This window comes from Temnothorax nylanderi, unplaced genomic scaffold (assembly GCF_030848795.1).
Source record: "Temnothorax nylanderi isolate EJ_2023f unplaced genomic scaffold, tnyl_v1.0 TNYL_tig0053_pilon, whole genome shotgun sequence".
Lineage (NCBI taxonomy): Eukaryota > Metazoa > Arthropoda > Insecta > Hymenoptera > Formicidae > Temnothorax > Temnothorax nylanderi.
Genome location: NW_027249115.1, coordinates 818397 through 839708, shown reverse-complemented (window position 1 = coordinate 839708; position 21312 = coordinate 818397). Strand labels below are relative to the sequence as shown.

The window sequence follows — 21312 nt, the reverse complement described above, 5'->3', positions numbered from 1 at the left end:
GACCGGTCGGGCGGGAACCGGGCGCTCTCGTGTACGCGCTCACGCATACGGGCGCAACGCGCGTGCCGTTGTGACATACGCGATTACCTTGGACTTATATCTATATAAACACTGATGCGTATAATGAGGTGTAGGACTGAAGTCATTGTCGACATCGATAGGCAGTTAATGGCGCGAATGTAACTCGCGGTTTTGATGCCGCTTGAATAATCTCGAGCCGCGATAAGCGGTCGGGGTGCGCGTTAAAATTCAATGCTAGCTATTTATTTAGCGCCGCGCGGCGGAGACGTTCATTTGAATAAGGCTAGTCAGTAGATAATGTGGCTTGACATTTTTACAGCTTCGAACGGCGTGCCGGTGTAAAGATAGCGATACTGTCACCGTACGACATCTCATAGAAATATGAATAATACTTTAGTAACTGCATGACGTTGAAATCGGAAATAATGTTATTCAGCGGAAAATAAACGTGTTTCTTTACATATAATAACTATCTCTATACATAATCTATTGTTATTGGAAAGAGCTGGAGAACTTACTTTGATTTTCTGATATATTAAAAACATGTAAATGCACTCTGAAAGCAAAGATCTATCAGATCAACGTATTACAAATCTTTCTGAAAATTTCGAATCTCTATTCTAATGGTTGAAGATAAGTGTGAGCAAATGTCATAAATTAGACCGCGCGTAAGTTGAAATTATCCGCGTTTTTATTTTATCCTTTGAACAGGAGAAATAAACGTAATGATACGTGAAACGCAACGCACACGTACGGGTGCGTAATGCGGAGGAGAGAAGTTATTATCGGCGCGAGCAGTGCGCGATAAGCGCATAATTAGATATACGAACGCGAATGCGCGGCGGGGAATTAATCTCGCTTATTAATACCGCCGCGTCCATTAAATCGAGGCAAAGAAAAGTGTTGCGTTGTGTTGCGTATCGGTATAAGCTAATAATAATACCCCATCAACCTGTCTCTCGCGCGTTGAAGAAGGAAAATAAAGAGACAACTCGACGTTTCATTGCACACGCGTTGAGAAAAAAGTGATCGTAACCGGAGGATATGTTGCCGGCGATAAGATCCGCGCATTATTAAAACATTCAGCAAAGAGATGCAGTTTATGCCTAGGTCAGCGGATAATATATGACGCAATTAATGTACGGAGCTGGCAATAATCTCTCGCTTGGTAATCGTAATCGGAGCATCTTAAATCAAACCGGGTAACTCCGATTGCGTTATTTCCACAATGAAATGTGCTCGAATTCTTACCATATCGATCAATTGATCTAATAGATTAACGTACCCAAGATAATGATTACATATGCCGCGCGAGTACCCTCGGCATGGAAAAAAAATCCGTTATATCGGTACACCGTGTATCGCGGTGTCGCGCGCCGGATATCTTTCTTACGAGTCCCGGTTGGATCGCGCATTTATCTCACGGCGTGTGTGCGTAGGTCAGTGCGAGAAGTATGTAACGCAACTAATGCGAGGCGTAGGTATGACGAGCGGCGTCAGGTATGGAAAAACAGCTTTCTCTCTCGACGGGTTCAGGTGGCACACGTAGGAATTAACAAGCGGATAAACATACGCGAAGTAGTAGTACGCGTAATATACCGAGCGTGTAGGCACGTACACGCACGCGCGCGCGCGCGTAATGCAAGATATTCGTTATGCGAAATAAAATTCGCGGCGAATGTACCGTAGCGTTCGCGGGTTTACTACGTGCAATAAGTCGGCCTCGTTGCGCGTTAATTCACACTTTCGTTTTCCGTCTTCCACGCTTCTATGGAAATACTGCGCGCACCCGATTGTTAATTGCAGCCCGCGTCACGCTGATCAGCGCGCTCGACAAAAGAAACAATTCGAACGCGTGTTTATATTCCGTCGCTTACGACCGCGGTATCTCGTTAATTGACGCCGATGAAGTGAGAGATGCATATTTTCAATTATCATCGAGAGTATAACAGCTCTCGCGGGAGGGAAAAAAAAGATCATTTTGCCGCCGTCGAAGTCATTAACATTTGCATGTGCCGTATAAATCACGTTCTCCTATAACATCATTAAATTATATAACGCGCGTCGGTTTCCACATTTACGTATATTTCTCCGCGATAGGAATCACTATTTATAAAACCAATACTTTGATTCATCGAAGCCAACGTAATTCTCCGAGAGTTTCTCGCGGAACTACATTCTGACTTATAAATTATTTACAAGCCATTATTATTATCATATTAAATCAATATATATTCTGTTATGGAACGCGTGTTACCGTTACACTTTCGATTATCTTAGAAAACGGGAGTCAAAAGGCTTGTGTGCGCGTATCGCAACGATTATTACGTGTACTGTGCGACACGAAAAATTAAAACTGTCTCGAGGAGTAAAATTACTGCTTTAATGAGTTAAGAACGTATCGTCATAGCGGATCCCGAAAACCGTCGATGCGATATCGATCGCGGGCATTAATGGAAGGAAACGGAAATTCAACAGTGTGCCTCCTAAAGGACCATAACGAGCCGTTACTCGGATATACTCTTTCGGGTCGTAATGCGAGTACACGGGACGGGAGGAGCTGAGGCTTGACTTTAGTAAGAGTTTACGAGGGCAGGCAACACGGGGTTAATTCAATCAGCCTATAATCCCAACTCTAACCCTGATTACCCCCGGAGAAAGCAGCCGGCGGTTCGAGGCGATTCGATCCTGATTAAAAGGTTTCGTAGACGTCGGTCCGGCTACCGACTACCGTACCCAGGAGAGGAAACTCCGCCTATAAGCAATTTGATTTTTGCGAAAAATGAGTCTTGCCGTAATGATTACGTGTCATTAATTAAAACAGCGCGTAAGTAAAAGCTGCAGCGTCACCGTCGTATGAAATACGATTTATGTCACGGATACAAATGTAGTAAATCACATTATGCAAAACAGCTGCCGATCGCTTCTCGCTTGAATATCTAAAAGGCGCGGTAACTTATAGTAAATCGTAAATATTATTTGTTTAACAATATACCGTTAAGTTGTGAATCTAATTTCTTTGTGATAATCTTACGAAATGTCAATTCTTTGGTTCGTAATATTTTCTGGTAAACACGATTTTGATCGCAACCGAAACCACGTTTGTGACTAATATCGTGAACTTTCATACGAGCACTATTTTTAGGCTTTTATCTGTGAGGAGGATGAGACGAGAGGTACCATTAGGATTAGTGGCTTGCGGTTTGTTAACCGTTTGAGAATAAAGCAGAAACAATAGCACACTCGCTCGACGATAAATTCGACCGCGCGTATATTCATGGACGAAAGTCCATCTGAAAATGTGGGTTAAGTGTGCTTAAGATAATTTCGAGTTCTTAAAAGCTATTAGTTTGTCTGCGCTTTAGGACGCGTCTACGCGTCCGGGTCGTGATAAATGCATACGCTTTAAAAGTTTTAGTAATAGCTGCACAAAAGAGCACATTTTAAAATGCATTGTGAAAAAAGTTTTAGTCCGAAAGTACGATTATATTTGAAAAGGGCGATTAAAGAGAGTTAAAAATTACACTTTTTGACAAATTATCTTGAATGAAATACAGAATGGTTTAAATCAAATGGCAGAATTCTAAATGGGGTAAACTTAATTTCAATTTTTTGATAAAAGTGTGATAAGAAGATACAGGAAAAGATAAGTACATAAATAAGGCAATTAATTGTTTTACTACCATTCTTTTACAATGAATACGATAATGATCGTTAACTTAGCACATCCAATCAATTACATAATTGCGCGACACACGAGAAGGATCAATTTCATTGTTCACAGACTATTCGACGTCAACTGTCAGGCATCAGGTTTAATTGCGAGATATATGATATATCTAGAGGGTTATCTATGTGCCGTCCTTCTTTGCACGTTTCAAATAGGTTCGAGGATCTACGCTCATCCCTACCCGTTCTAGTCGACTTATTTGGATTTATCGCAGTGTCAATCTTATCTTCCATAATATTATAAAAGCATTAGGCATCGTACCACCGGCGGATTATTTCCCCGATAACGTACGTCGTAACATGCAAGCGGAGCGACACAGTTACGATTAGTGGTTTCATGGAAGCGATATGCGTGTAGCCGAAATATCTTGCTACTTGGATATCTTCTATTGTTTACTCGTCATTTGACGAATGGTCACTCGATATATATAATACGATCGCTCTAATATTATCGAATAAGGTTTGGTTATTTAAAGGATGTACCAATAATGATGATACATCATCATTATCTTTTTAATTTAACGCGCGTACGATCTTGATGGAATTATCTTACTATTTATCACTTTTCTTCGAATAAAGTCAATATCAGCACATTTATTTTACTTATCGAAGTCATTGTTTTTTTAGGTATAACTTTTGGTATTTATTGAGTAATAGTAAATCGCTTATGTAAAGAGATTATCAGAAAAATACTACACAGATTAAATAATCTTTACTCATTCTTGCACAGTTTGAAAGATGAATGTTTCTTCTCTTGATATATATTTATTTTCTTGAAATTCTTTAAATTACATATATCGCATGCAGTCTTCGGTCATGCTATTGCGACGTGTTTAACACACGTGTTTACCCGCGGCGATCTTTCCTAAAGCGCTGTATATTCGAGAAAGAGGGGGAGAGAGAGAAGCCATGCTTTTATGAATAATTTATCTTCATCACCGCGGCACGTTCCATCATTGTTTCACAGTATCACAGCGTAGCTAATATCCTTTGTGTGTGAGCGGGATTATTAACGAAACGATCCCGCGCGTCGACCGAGTGCCAAACCAAACGACGACGATGACGACGACTACGCCGTGCTCGACGACAATTTTGATTCGAGGTCGGCAACTTCATTTCCGGGATTGATGTCAATGTCCCGGACGCCAATTCGAAAATCAACGGCGCGTCACAAAGGGGGTTTATCGCAGCGAGCAGGCCGAATGTCGCTCTATCGCCCTGGGCGTTAACATCGTGCGCTATCTCCTCTAGATGCGTGTAACATAATAACTGTGTCATCTCTGTTCGGCCTCTCTTTCTCACTCGCACTCTTCATCACTCGATAACCGTCCAACATGAGAGATTCTCTCTCGATCCTCGATCTCTCTTTCGCTCTCCGCGCATCACCACGCTCGCTCGCTCGCGTCTGTCTGTCTGCCGTACTGCCACCGAGTTGATTGGATCCACTTAACGGGGTATACGCCATGCGACATTACTGCTCCATGGTGTATGGCAAAGTGTATGTTGTTGCGTTGCGCCACCATAACCCGGCGAGGGACTGAAACGACTCCCGAGATTGCCGTTGTCTGGGTCTCGTTAAAGGTCTGGAAACTATTGGGGATAGTTCGGGCGAGACTTTCGTAACATCTTGCTATAACGTTTAAGGATATATCTCGACGCGGTAGCGACGTCGTGGCGGCGCGGCGGCGGGGCGGCGGCATACTCGAGAATAGTTAGACGGAATTTAATACGGCGCCGTGTTAATGCGCGCATGATTAACCCTTAACGAATCGCATTGCGCAACTTGGAAACCTGTACGATTTGTGAAAGTCTCGCTACTGTATTAGGCGACGAATTATAATAAGCTGTATTAAGACGCAGGGGATTCAGAGATTGAGGAAACATCACGATTAAGGATCCCCTTTCGATACTTCTTACATCAATGTCTAATTATTATCACTAATATTATAAATATAGAGATAATATTAGAGATAATTGTATGTTAAAATATATGACAATATTATATATGACATTATATATGGTATTATATATGATATTATTACTTTTTAAATAATTAGATTGTTGATTCAGTAATTACAAGTACATTGTAAGGTGATATTACTTTGATACGCTTTGTTTGAATACTGCACGTTTATATACATCGCTGATCGCTGGCTTTCGTGCGCAGTTAAACCATAGGACTTCGTCGAGGCTAAGTGGGCTTTGCTAAGTAACAAGGAGCGACCTAATGACTCGAAAGACCTAGATTATTTTATTATCACGTAGCCAGTGATTTCGGCAACGCGATCATAAAATGACCCCTCCATCGGCAGCAGTATGAGATGATAGATAAGGGTCCGTCTAAACCATCAAATAATTGAATGCGTCGTCAGACACTTTTATACGATCCCCTAAATTTATCAAAATTCGAAATTTTCCCTCAGAAATGGGATAACAATTAAAAGCACGAACTTTCGACACGCTCCCTGTACCAGTCACATACATTTTCATTCGCATCGTCCAAACGGAATCATGTTTCGTCATTTAATCCCTACTCAGCGTGTCGCGTGCACGTACGACTGGCGTAGTATTATTCAAGCAACCCGATCCACGCACCACGTGGTTTTCACGAAAGTGTGCATCTTTCGGTGGTTACGGACAGAATTCGAAAGTTTAGCCGATGTCCTTGGCCATGGGAAACGGCTAACGGTACATCTCTATTTACGTGGCCGCATCGTGCCACGTAATTCGGTACAAGCGAGTCGGAATAGGGAGAGGCCGAGGAGGTGGCGTTATCTGTCTTGTCGTGTTACGTGTCTTACAACGTGATAAGCCGCCTGGGACAACGTTGCTGTACAATCGCCGCGTCGTTGCACATCGGGCGACAAAGACGACGCAATGTCTCGCGTCGCATCAGTTGGAGGCCGATCGGAACCAGTCACGAACGAGGATCTGCTTGGCTGCTCGCTCGCCTGCAGCCGCGAGAAACAAGCGACGCGAGATGCAAACTCTTTATACCGCACGTAAAGGTACGTCATCTCGTGCCGTAAATATCGAGGCCAGGCGAATACTCGCGCGAGATACGAGCCCTTACCAAGGCGTAAAAACAGCAGTGCCGCTTAGCGCGCGTTTTATATACGCTTCGAGACGCGCTCTGCACACAGCCTATATCTTGATCGATTACGATCGTCTTCTTAGGAAAATTGAATCGCATCTTTATGGATCGATGTTGCGCAGCGTGACTGGTAAAGAGCTGCCATATATGCGTTAATAGATGCCATTTTTCGATCATGAAAGAACGATTTACAGGCTCGATTATCTTGCTAGCTCAAAGCCGAGAAATATAATTAATGGTTAATAAAAAATAAGATTGCATAAAAATCGATCGAACCCTATTCTAGAAAACGAGGTATTGATGACAGATTATTTAAAGTCATAAAAACTAGTGTAACGTTTTAACTCTTGCTGCTTCGTTTATTTCAGAAATGGTGTACGCAGAAATTCTGCTCGATTGAATAGCAAACCTAGATTTCCTAATTTCGTTACGAGAAGCAACAGGAGAACACGCGATTGAATTACAGGCTAATCCTCAACTCGCGACTGAGCTGAAACGCGAGTTAATTTTCGGCAATCGTGTCGCGCAAATCATAGCACGAGGGCGTATACGAGGTCCAAATAGCGGGTCTTAAATTTAATATAGCAGTTTTCTTGTAGTCGCTCGTAACGCGATGTCATGAGCGCGCGAATAAATTGCGTGCTTCGATTAGCATACGCCAAGATAGCCGCTGTTGTACGGGAATGCGTAGACGCGAGGTAATTAAGTCATATATAAGGATGCGCGGTAACTTGGAAGCGCCGGAAGGTTCTACGTAGCTTTGTGCAGCAGCCTCGCCGTGTTTCCCAGCCAAGTTTTCCACCTTAGGTGGGGGTAATATATTCATGACAACAAGCGCTTTTGTTGTGCGATGAAGCATAGAATGGGAATTCTGTTGGATCTTACTTAACAGGATCTTAGAGGATGCACGATGTACAGAGTTTGGGCGTAGATACGTGTGCCCGGTTAACGTGCCGATAAGTAACATTTCTATCAACGAAAATGGCTGGATTTCTCTTTGTCTTCCCGTAAGAAGTATAATTAGAGATGTTACAATGAACCGACTCGACGACAAAACCATGACGAAGGATCATCCGTGTTACGCAGCTGCATCCCGAATAATAAATTTATAATAGCGTCTTTTTTGCCGGCCGTTGACAAGGGGACATCAGCTGTTCGAAGTTAAATGCGTAACCCTTTCGACCCTTGCGCGACGAATCGGTAGGAGGGTCCTTAATTAATTAAGTCCTTGACAAAGACTCAGGTGTCCCGCGAAATCTGACGGTCCCTAGCCGACCTTATGGCGGCGCGATAATGGCGACATTATCATACGCACGACCTATTTAGCTCGCGACCAACGCGTCGTGAGATTCCTAAATTCGGATCCATGAGACCCAGGTGTCGGAAACTAATAGCACGATTGTTTCTGAGCTAACGGTCGAGCCCATTAATTGAATACGTTAATTTCGCACGAGAGATAACTTACGCCGCGGCAATATCATCTCAACATTGTACGATAAGACATTAACTGATCACTTTTATCATTAATATCTCATACACACGAATTGTAATTTAATTAAAATATTAACGACTACAGACCATTTATAAAACGCGAATGATATTTGTAATTTACGTTTTATTAATATATACGAATGAAATATAATATAAATCTTCCTCGCGCATAAGTCTAATAGATTTATCCACTTTGCAGTGACCGCGTTGTTTAAGTTGGAGAATTAACTTGCTGCGGACGCTCGATAAATCTGCCTTTAAGGAGTCTTCTTTGCCTTCGCCCTGAGATTTACGATAATGTTACTAACCTCGTTCGTTTTCGGTATCAGCGCGCTCCGCTGTGTTCGAGTGTCCGTATTCCTGAAAAATTCGTTACAGAGACCGTTCCCGGGTTGCGGCGTCCCGAGCGCAAGCACTATCTGCGCAGCAGATATAGGCAGAAATAATGGTGTTTGCTTGGATCCCGAGATATCATTGTTAACAGCGGACGGGCAACAACCTCGTATTTCGAGTAAGCTCGCAATGCTCTTCCGCAGTGGAGCGGTTAGATATATCGCTTTAAGTTATACTTTGTATCTTCGGTCTATTTCGTCAGATTTTCTTTTTATTTGTTTTAACGAAATGAGGGACACTATGGTTTCGTCCAGCCGTCGTAAGTGCGGGTTATAAATAGGACTTACTTATCTTGATGCGTACATATATGCATACGCGAGACATGGGAGACCTTATCTAAAGTAAAGTTGAAGCTTATTTATTTGTGCGGAAGCGTGTATACACGTTCAAATGGACATGTCGGATGCGCCGAGAGAGAAACGCATTAATGTCTACGACCTACTTAGTCCCATAAATCAGTTTACGCCGGATTGCCTTATCGATATGGTGCTACGTAAGCGCAAGAGGTAGAGTCCTCGTGATACTGCAACGCATCGCGGTCAATCCGGTGGTTTCCTGTTATCACTGTGGTCGCTTGATAAAGGTCCGTCGCGTCGGCCACGTGTCTCGTGAGAAAGTTTTCATCCTCGATGCGATCGCCAGACACGATAACGAGTGTAGTAAGATATTACGTTTTCGCTGTTACTTTTTTTATGTGCAAATATCGCCGATATTTGGATCGCATTAGGAAATATTGCAATGATAAGAGCGACATTTTTATCAGCCGATACAAATGCGTATATACAAATAAATGCGTGTGTGCACGCATATTTGTTTATATATATATAGTCAATTTCGTGGTTTCGATTTAACCCGTCTATTCCTTTGTAGTACTCTGTTACTTCTTGATGCAGCAAAATCCGTAGTATCTCGTAGAGAAAGTGTTTGATTACTATAAAAGAACGCTTTATTCACGCTCCGTTGCTTTACAGCTCCTCAATTACTCTAACAAGCTGAAATCCGTGCCGCACGCCTAATAGTCATTCTTGCTTTCAGTCCTTTCCGCGAATAATGATTCTTTGTAACGCGTACACACGCGCGCGCGAGATTTAGTGCGTAATAAGAATAAGGATGAACTCTCTCGAAGTACAAAGTACGACGCGTTGATTCGATTTGTTCGGTAAAGGTGTCTTTCAGAGCTCGACGTATTGGGGAAAATCGTATTTGCCGTTCGACGACAAAGAGTTTAAACGGTTCCTTGCAGCGCGGCAGCGGTGGTCGGTCAAAGGCATCGTGAAATGAAGCTCTCTGTATGCTGCGTCGTCATTATTGTAAACCGCAAGGTAGACAATACAGCACGGGGGGTATCTCACACAGACAATATCTCGAGTGTAGATGATGTACTGGTGTCGTGTCCCTCCTCTCCCTCCCCTGGCTACCATTGTCGAATCGGAAGGAAGATTCGCTTTGCATGCGACGTCCTTTTCGAGTTACTCTACGTGACGTCTGACCGGTCCCGCATGCGTGTGGGTGTTGCGTGCATGCATACACACAGGCAAACGCTTCAGGACAGTTTGATAATGTTAAACTACTGTTACTCTCCGAGATCATTCGCACGATTGGTTACGTGATTGGTTACTCATGTATTGTTTCTCGAGTTGTACACGATATGTATAGGCACTATGTATAGGCACTTAATTATACGATAGATTATTAATCAATTGCTATGAACATATATACACTTATATAAGATTTACTTTACAAACAAAAGGAATTTAGATGTATGTCTTATATAATATTGCCAATCATAACGTAAGTCCTGACACATAACACGCATGTTCAGCGATGAGCTTGACCTTTTCACAGAGATAATCCTACAGACTATCTTGTTATGTAATATTTTTAAATATTCTATATATTATTATTATTTTTCTAAGTATAAAAATTGGAATGTTTTTAATTTGTGCTTAAAATAAAAGCGTGTGCTTAAAATTTCAAGTCTTGGTTTTCTATAATGGGCGAAGTTGTGCGTCAACGTTAAAGTCTGGCAATCAAATGAGTCAAAGAAAAGTTTCGTAGTGTCAGTAACGGACTAAGAACGCAGGCACTAATCAAGGAAAGGTTCTTTGCTAAATCCGCTTTCAAACAGGTAGCTAAGGAAAATTATTATTCGCATTACGAAAGTCACGAGTCGTCTCTAATAACGCGCATGAAACGACGAACCTTTAATAAGTTTTCTTCACATTACATGAAAATTGGTTTATTATCTGCTCTCTTTCGATTTCCTCATCGAGAAACTGCAGCACACGTGCGCGTATTTGCAGTAAGCATATATGTGCTTATGCGAGAGTTTGACGATGTGTCATTATATCTTGTAAAAAAATATATATATAATTACGCAGATATATCGCACAACGTCACAAAATCTACTTTCATCAATACAAATACTAATCAATGATTAGCAACTTTAGCTGCCTGCTGTCTTATAAAAAACATTGACACTCTAATTGCTTATTGTTGATACCATACATTTTTATATTTATTAAATGTTAGGAATTTTTTATTATCCATATTTCATGTTCTTTTTATAAACAATTGCAGACCGCTCTTATAAACGATACATTTCACCTAGAGAAAATAAAATTGCGATTTCTCAGCGATCATTAGTAGCTCGTATAATTGAGCCCTTACTACTGCGCCACAAAGTACGATATATGTGATGCCTATACTGTTTTACACATATGTGCAATCGCTGAAAGTGCGTACAAGTGCGCACAATTGATCTTACGCAACATCGCAAGGTGCGTACATCAACGAGTTTCGTTCAATTTTCGCAATTAGCTCTCTGGGAAAATTGTTGCGGTTTTTTCGACGCGTTTTATAGCGTAAGCAAATGAGGTACCGCGATTTCTACGCGATGTTGCTTAGCGTCGAAGTGCGCGTTGCTGTATTAATACGACACCACGAAATTTATTACGCAGGCAAGAGAAAGAGATCCACGCCTTGTAAGATCGTTTTACGCCGATTGGCTCTAAAATTGCGACCTAGTACGCGGCTCTTCCTCATCCTACTAGTTTGTACGCCGCCTGGAAGAAACTGAAATTGCCATCTTAACGTTCATCGGTACCGCGACATAATTCAACCCTTACAACGGCGGCAGATACCGAACGATCTGCACGATCGTCCATGCCGATACTTTCGCCTAGCCCTGAGCTAAATCTCCCCGCGACCGTCCGATTACGACTCATTGGCAGTAACGTACGCAGAAGCACTAAAGCGCGAGCGTGTCTGCCTTAGTAGCACTTTAATGCCACAGTAGCCATCTATATACCTATACACCCCGTCTCTCTCTCGTAAAACTAATTGCATCAGGCCTCAGTTTATATCGCCGGTACCCGCGCGACTCCCTCTCCTTCCTCCCTGCCATACGAAGCTTGCTTAACAAAGGTAGAAAATTGCTCGAAGGGGAGCCCCTCTTTCGCCCCCACGATCCCCTCGCTTGTTCACCAAGCCTGTCCTCCTCCCCTTTGCCACCTTCTCCTCCTTATTACTGTCCCGTGCATATACCGTTGTACGCGTATGGTCAAAGCGCGAATAACAAATGCAACTGGACGATGGGACATAAAGTTCGCGGAACCACGTGCCGCTGGAAACACTATCGGCGATCGTTATTCTCTTCCAGGTAACGTCGGGCACCGCGATTTTATCTGAATTTCCCTCTCTCTCTCTCTCTTTCTCTCTCGCTACCGCTGTATATACCTTGATAATAGTGATTATATGATCTGCGTTGTGGTATCAGCTCTGGCGAGCGAGAGAGCGCTCGTCCGACGCAACACGCGCGCTCGTTCAGGCGTGAGCCGCCACGGAGAACTACTTCCGAGATAATAATTCGTAGTATCGTTTAAAGTTCTCTTTCCGCTAAAGGAAAATTCGAACGGTCGCGGTTGGCAGTAGGTCAATCGTTTCCCTGCTTCACTCTGAACTCTCTTCTCGATTCTGTGTTTATTATTATATATTATATATAATAAATAAATTATAATATTATAATGTAAAAGATTCTTATACAAAACGAATGTATATAAGTAAGCACATTGTGCAAAGTTGTATCGATTAAAAAATACAGTCTCTAATTTTTAACGCTTTGCTAATTGCTATAAATATTATTATATATTAATTGTTATATTGATAATATTTTATATTTTATGTATGAAATATCGTTAATATAACGTTATTATATATTATATATTAATGATATTAAGAGATTGATACTTTAGATTTCCCAAAAAACACGTTAGCTTTATAGACTACGTCGACTACGATATCGTTATCGTATGTGAGTAAGTCTTTCTTCGTCTCGCCTCGGTTGCAGTGTCTTTGTTTCGCCCGTAGCTCGTACCGAAGCGAGGATGAAGCTATTCATAAACAAAGCTATCGCGCTGGCGGAACCGCGCGCGCTCTTCGCTCGCCGAGCTCGCGCGAGATCGCGGAGTGTGAAGATTAGCAAATAATAACGGGGCCAAGGTTACTACGGGCGCGCTGCGTCGTTCGCCGTTGCCGTTGCAGAACAATGAGCCTTCATGCAAACCGAACACATCGCGCAGCGCATAATCGGCGGCGAAGTCGGTTCTACGTGTAAAAATGTTAATTTTCAGCGAGGGACCATTGTTCTTTCGCATTCGGCGAGAGCACATGTTTCCTTCGCGGCCTCGACTTTTCCTACGTTTCCAGCGACGTTCACGGACGCGTCTTCGCCTATATATTTTCGCTTCTCACGGCTACTCAGCTACTTCACCGATCGATATCGCACCGTGATGCGCCGTGCCCGGATGCGTTCAGAAATTAAAGTTTTATTATGTATTTATACGCGCTTATCGTGCTACGGCTATTTACTCGGCATGTAAGTAAGTTTGACCCGTCATCCGACGAACCGTCGGTAATTAATTCGTCATGATCGAGTGCTGCGCAATTAGCCCACGGCATCATCGCCTATTAGTCAGTATATTTGAAGGAACTTGGTATATTAAAATTCAATTGTTCTTAATTATATAATTATTGTATATACATAATTATATGTAAATATATATATGTAATTAAGAACAATGTTTTTTAACATACCTACAAAGTATTTTCAAATATATAACGTATGTATTTTATTATATCAGAATTTCTGCAGAAATGTGCTCTATGATAGAAACATGGCTTAATATATAAAATTAGAATATTATAAATATAAATAAATTTATTTATTTATAATACTTCAACTTAATATATGGAGCCGTGTTTGAATATCCTATTACGCGCTCAAAATTTCTCGACGCGACAAGATTAATCGTCGAGCGGGCAACGAGCTCTCGGCCGCGTTAACGAACGGAATCAATTTTGGAGTGCATCAAGGATGAATTTCATTTCGGTGTCGATGACTGGTTGCGCTCACGGCCGAATGACGAATCGCGCTCGGGACAGCGTCCCAGGATTACGTAATTCAGCCGCGCGATGAATATATACTAATTATCTGAACGTCCCCGCTAATCGCCGTCCTGCGCTGAAAGCCGAGCTGCGCCGTGATCGCTCTTATGATCGATTACCCGGTTCGTTGATTTATCGATTCCGCGCGCAATCGCGATCTCGCATCTCGACAATCTCGACTGCTACCTGACGACGGTTTCTCTCTGTTTCTGTCTCTTTCTCTCTCTCTCTCTCTCTCCCTCTCTCTCTCTCTCTCTCTCTCTCTCTCTCTCTCTCTCTCTGTTTCTTGTTATATATTATTCGTGTAAATACCACATGTTAAAACAATTGTTTCCAGTTCGACTTGTTTCCGACTTTCGAATCGCGCTTTATGCATTTTACGGTCCTTAAATTGCCTTCTCCAGAAAGCACGTGATTAAGAACGTGACTTGGTGCTTACAAACGACGTCTTGTTTCCGCCTACTTGTGTTACATGCAATTTTAAGCTTCATTAAATAAATAATCTCTTGATATTCGTTCTCGATGTTTCTTTTGGATGTTGTGACGACTGGTTTTGCGAACGACAAAAATAAATCTTGCTTTCTCGTTTCGGGTTTCTTCGTGAAATTTATTTTTGCCCTTGGAAAGGGCGTCGATTACGACGTAATAAGCGGCACACGACGTTCGAATAATTGTTCGCGCGTTGCGATATCAATTCCATGAATTTTCACGGTAAGTTAAATATCCGTGAGATGCTATCTTTCCCTCGCACCTGGCAAAACGACGTTCAGGGTTAAGCAAGCGTAGCCATCGGTCAACACTTCTTTCAGCCACTTCTCAACAGCTGGGGAAGCAATTAAACGGCATTAGAAGGCAAAGGAAAAGGAAAAAAAAGAAGCAATAGTGCATTGGAAGTCCGGCAGGGGATCGGCGCGGCGGAGACGGGCCAGTGGCGGTATAGTGGACTCGTGTCAGATGTTAATTAAGGCCAAGGAGCGGAAAACGCTGGTCTCTCCTGCGAAGGGTGTCGCAAGCCAAGAAATGGCCGGTCTTTCCGCCCCACCATCAGCTATTTCCATCGGCTACCACCACCATCGGCGACGGTGGATATACCGGGGAGAGCGTGTGCCAGGATTTTTATCCTGCGGGAATTACGACGGCTTTACAACCTACCGGCTGTCCGTCGTTATGAAGTGGCCTATGCTCGGATCGCGATTACTACTCGGTCGGCTCTTGGGCCACCGACTTGTCGATTGCCTTAGCCGGCCTGGCGGTGGGAGAAAAGAAGAAACAAGAAGGCAGGTCAGGAACACCGCGGAGCAATTGCGTCACGGAAATCGATGCTCCGTCGCGGCGCTATTTTGACCAGCAGCCAAACGGAATTGGGCTAAACGGCCGTATGATGATGGACGTAACATCGAGGATAATGATTACGGAGCGTCACGAGCATGTAACCCCATTTAACGTCGCAACACTGACCTGACATTGATCATCATCATCATGCGTGATCTTGGTATGCGTCGACGCCAAATTGCGAATTAATTCAATGCCAAGCACGAAGAGAATGGATAGTTTATCCAGTGACGTAATTTGTATAAGAAAATGGTATTGCTCGTGTAATATTGCAATATTTTAATTTCCTGTTAAATTGGAACTATCACGCATTTATCGTATTAATCATTACAAATTGTATCAGCAAAGATATAATTATAAGTATCGGGTGATCAAATTGATTTAACGTCTGGTAGTATGGCAGCCTTGATTTTAAGTATATCGTGATATCATAGTTGATAACAGGTTCAATAATGACCGAGCTATGACGTACTTGACGATGCTTATACGGCATCGCGCGCCAATCAAAATAATTCGCTTATTAACGATCAAAATCATAATTAGCGGTACTAGTAATTGTCGATCGATTATCGAAGCTGGCAACGCTGTTCGATGTCGCCAGCCTTCATCTCCAGACCCATCGTCTTGCGAAACTCATCGTGGAAAGCCGCGCACTCGGCGACTCGGCGGCGGCAGTGGCGGCGCGAGGATTTACCGAGCCATGAAAATTGAAAGACAATTTTTTTCCTCGTCTCTCCCTCGCGAGTCGCGAGTCCCGGGTCTACGATCGCCGCGAAGCTGCGGCGGCACGAGTAACGGCGATCCAAGTATAGGACGATAAACTCTCTCGAGCATACAACACACGACGCGGTGCAAAATGCCAGCAACTCCGTAGGCGATCTCTGACGCAATATTTCCCTCCCTCTTCTATCTTTCTTCCGTCGCATGTGCGCGTTCTCGCTCGCACTTTCGATTCCGCCACGCGTACGATTCACGTCGCAATATAGTAATTGACAATTCGGATAAATGACGAAGCTTTTATCTGGAGTCTTCAATTATATCAATATTTTCTCTCTAGCGATGTTTTTCCTCGAAAGCATATTTGAAATTTGATGTTTGCGATATTTCTGCTGGATACTCTTTCATAAGTCGGTCAGCGACACCGAGATTCAGGTTCTATCTGGAAAGCGTTCGGCATTACCAACGCGAAGTTGAACTTCAGGGAGAATTCAATCCGTGGGTCTCCCTGAGGAAGCGCGTCCGCCTAAACCAGGTGCCAGGAATATACCCGCGACGTCGTTCCTGTAAATTGAAGCGGCGTCCGTGACGCCTCGCTGCCGCTAGTAAAAGCATCTACGGGGTGCGGGCGAACAATAGTGTTGTTGCCGAGATTCCTTGATTCCTCCATCCTCGCTATTTTTCCGACGACGCGACGGGGCAACGTTCGCCGTATTTGACTTGGTAATGCTAAGGGTCTCGTACGGCCACTCGTATTTTCTCTCTTTCTCGCTCATTCCCGTCCTTCTGCCTGCCTCGCGTCGACGCGACAGCGCGCAGCGCCCACACGTAGTGGTAGGTCCTGATATCGTCGTCTTATCCTAGGACAACGCGCGTCGCTCTCGAAGCGAGTCTTGAGGAAGGCGCCGCGACCAGCGCGCGAAACGATACGACGACGACGGTTTTGATATCCCCGCGAAATGGCGCACTCCGCATTTTCCATTCGAGCTTCCGCCGTCGAGGACATACCAGATTGCCCAATTGCAATCGCGACTCTTCACCCGCGAGTTCTCATCTTTCGTCTTTTTCTCTCTCTTTCTCTCTCGCTCTCGTTCTTCCCGAGTGCTTAGTTTGTACGCTGACCTTCCTCAAGGCCTTATCTGCCGCCAGGAAACGCTATGAACGAGACTTTATGCGAGCATTACACTTGCGATCTTTACCGTCGAATCGTCGCGATTGTCGTACGCGCGCATTTTACGAGCGGAAGCTCCCGGCGTTCCTGGAGCTCCCGGAAATTGAATATCTACGATAGCACGGAAGAGTTCGAGTTTACCACATCGTAACGAGATACTAAGATAGGAATCTACGCGAATAATTGCGATGGTATATTAAATTCGTATTGCTATTAAATTCGGATTGCTGTCGTCTTGTCATTCAACAATGGATTGATTTTCAACGTTTCAGTTCGACGAACAGATTCGTCGTTTCGGCTTTAGCACGATTGAGTCATCAGAATTCGCGCGGTACAATTATTCGGTATACTAACTACCCTTTATACAAGAGTGCTCGAGTCTAACAAACTTCGCTGAATATTCATGCGCACGATATTTTACAAAAATACGCATCGAAGGTATCGGTAGACACGATGCGCTTTCCGTGTTGGATACGCCACCATAAATATTTACATCGGCGAGTTACGGCTGCGTTAATGCCATTGCAAAATCACGGATGCCGATAGTAACTCGCGTCTTTTCGGTGAGACATTTGTCGGAGGCGAAAGGAGGAAGTGCGACGAGCCTCGCCGTTTCGAGGACAATGGAGATTCCAGGCGGGGAGAAAGAAATATTCTACGGAATAAAGTCTCCCCGTTGTCTTCGACTTGTGTCTAGAAGAACGTGTATATACCGACGAGCTTCTATTACTTTTACTGGCCTTGCGAGCACGACGCGTAAGTAAACTTCACTTTAGTCGACGATGCGTTTCATTTGCTCCGACCAGAGATGCACACCTTCGGAACGGAAACTTCCTGCGGTTCTTGGGTGCCACGGTCTTCAACATGATACACAGCGTTGGATCAATGTATTCTGAAACACAAAAAAATAAACGCATTCATCCAGTTTGTTTCAATATTCATGATGCAGTATATAAGGTTAAAAACTTAAGATATACATATGTTAGATTAAAAAAAAAATCGTTTTTTCCTCGTTGCTACATCGTATTTAAAAAGTAGAATTTTTTCCTTAAAAAATATACGAAGGATATTTATATACTTATATGTCTAGCTCATGTATTTAAATGTTCATTACAAATTTTTTTTATAACGATGGAGGTAGTAGCGATAAAGCATTAACCGTCGGCATTAACTGTCGGCCATGCGTGTAGGGCTGTAAGTAAAATAAATAGATAATCTAGGGTCCCTCGTAATAAGAAAGTACCGTTGTCCCGACGCGGTTGTACCGCGGCGGGAGTTATGTCGCATCGTGAATAATGTCAAGGAAGAGAGAAGAACGTAACAAAAAGATATAACAGGCGGGAAGGTAACGCGATAAACAGCGCGGCATCAGCTCTCGGCCGTTAGTTTATTGTCACGTTGCGGCAGTTGCACTATGAAAGTATCGCGGCTCAGTTATGGCTGTGCACTGACGCGGAGCCTTCAAGGTCAGCGCAATCATCTCCCTCGTTCGTTCGAGCAGGTCCGAATTTTTCTCGCGCGAACGCGGGTAATGCGAAATACGCGAATACAACCTATCATTGGGGGGAAGGGGGGGAAGAGGACTCGCGAGCGAACTCCGCGATATACATGAATTTATGCGGTATACAACCGCAAAAAACAACAGCGATCCGGCCGCGGCTCGATTTTCCGTCTGATAACGATCTAACGGATGTACGGGGCTCGGTTTAATGCGGTATCTGTCACGATCGTTATCACCGGTTAACGAGCGAGCGCATCGTAGGCTTATATATTCAGCGCGCTTATGTTATTACGTAATGATTTAGCAACGTAATCGCCACTGATAACACACTTTTTCCCGACACACCGGTTTGACGCGATCCGGAGCGGAGAAGCTACCGGACGCTTCCGAGGCGTCTTCAACGTACGTCGCAATAACCCGCGACCGCGCGACGAAAACGTGGAAGATAAACAGAAACGTTCAATATCGAGAAACCGTATTCCCGGGTTATTGCAGCCTCGCTCGGACAAGAGCGCAAAAATAATTTAGTTTGCGCGGGGTTAAGGGGTTTATGATAATTTAAAACCGGTATAGTCGCCGCAAGAGTCGCGCGGCGCAACCTGTCCCGTCCTGCTCGCGGGACGTCCTCGAGGCAACAGGATTATATTTCGTTCCAGGGGGAAACGTTCCCTCGTGCCAGGAATAATTGATCGATTCACGCGATATCGAGACCGGTGTCGTTATTTCGGATGCTCTCGGATTCGAGAGATCGTCTCATTACATTACGTCGCGCCGATTCTACGTTGCAGCGCGTCGCCGCCGAAACTCACTGACGGGACTGTACAGGGTCGTGCAAGCTCGGACACGTTTTCCTAACTTCCTCCCTCGCCCTTCCCCGCCCTCATCCTCCTCTCCTCACGACGACGACAAAAAAAGAAAACGTCCTCTCCCGCGCGTTCTCCATGACTCCCCATGATTCGGCGCCGAATCGTACGCAGTCCGTTGCACCGTGAGCGGGACTTTTTGCATAATTTCTGTCGGAAATCTTTGCATAACCACGATCGCATCCAGATGCAACGTGGCGAGCACCACTTAGCGGCCGAGAGCGGGCTAGGATGTAATATTTATAGACCTGCCTGGGCCCTTTCCTCGACGTCAAGTGTGCTACGGTGTTCTCATTTAAATGCGCGATCGTTTTACATTTTCGTAAATTAATTAACGTTACTGCATAAACGGAATTGAAATAAACAGCGAAAAGAAGAAAAAGAGGAAAACGACACAGCTTTTCGAGCTGTTGTAGACCAGATGATCGCCAATCTTGATGCGAAACCGATAGTTTATTGTTCGTCTACACTTTTCAGGTCTTTAATTTATTTGTTCATTTTCACATGGGTTTTGTGATGCAGATGTTAATTCCTATGTACAATAAGAAGTTATCCCGCTATTCGAAAAAGGGGACGGATTGAGCAACCGGATTGATAATTCGCAATTGTTTGCTGAAATAACAGAGAGAGACCGTAGTGTTTATTTTTCTGAAGAGTCGCGTCTTTTTCTCGCGACGTTGTTTAGAGATCCGCCGTCGCTTTTCACGACATCGAACGATCTTCTCGATGGTGCGTATCGTTTTGTTATGGTCAGAATTCTTGGCAGGTAGTGTACCGGGTCGTGCAGGCTGGGACACGTTTTCCTAACCTCCCCTCCTCCCCCGTGGCCTCCACCACCTCCGCCGCCCTCTCTTCCCTCCTGACCCCTTCTTTTTGCCGTCCCTTTCCCTTCTCCGTCCCTCTCTTTATCTCCCCGTGGAGAGTGCAACGAGGACGAAGGAACCGGAGGGACGCTGCGGGGCAGACCCGTATAAGAAAGAGACAGGAGAAAGAAGTTGAAGCGAGCAAGTGGACGGGGTACTCTCTGTCCCTCTTCCCTCTTCCTCACCTCCTCGGGACAGTGGACGAGCGGAGCATTATAACTTGGCCCGCGTCCCTCTCTCCTTCACGCTACACAGCCTTTCTTTCCCTCCGTCGCTGCCCTCACCTATCTCCTCTGCTTCTGCCTCTCTCTCTCTCTCTCTCTCTCTCTCTCTCTCTCTCTCTCTCTCTCTCTCTCTCTCTCTCTCTCCCTGTCCCCCAGGCCACTCTTGCCTCCTGCACGTACCTCCTTTCCTCCCCGCCGCAGCATCACGACGAGATGCAGGGACACGCGGCCCCGCTTCTCGCGAGTAAAACCGTCCTTGATCCCCGGGCCACGCTCCATACGATACGAGAGAGGCACGGAGAGGCTCCTTTACTCTCCGACTCTCTCTCTTGTTCAGCACGTGGTCACCACTGACGTCACGAGGCGCACTGCTCGACTGCGAGCGTCGTCACGAAGAGAGGCTTAAGCTGGTTCCACAGCGGCTAGCGTTTGATTATCACGAAACGTTTTCGCTCGTAGGGAATCGAT

The 21312-nt window shown here is 44.3% G+C and overlaps 1 protein-coding gene and 1 long non-coding RNA gene across 2 annotated transcripts in view; one reads left to right on the top strand and one right to left on the bottom strand.

The window, feature by feature from the left end:
- Positions 1-6652: 6652 nt before the first annotated feature.
- LOC139772775 (uncharacterized) overlaps positions 6653-21312 on the top strand; it is a 156092-nt gene continuing 141432 nt past the window's right edge. Inside the window, exon 1 of the mRNA XM_071706695.1 lies at positions 6653-6758. The gene's annotated coding sequence lies outside the window, so the exon portion shown is untranslated. The remainder of the gene's footprint in view (positions 6759-21312) is intronic.
- The window catches only part of LOC139772776 (uncharacterized), a 156049-nt gene continuing 152486 nt past the window's right edge, over positions 17750-21312 (bottom strand). The window contains exon 5 of the long non-coding RNA XR_011718198.1: positions 17750-18285. This is a non-coding gene — a long non-coding RNA (uncharacterized lncRNA). The remainder of the gene's footprint in view (positions 18286-21312) is intronic.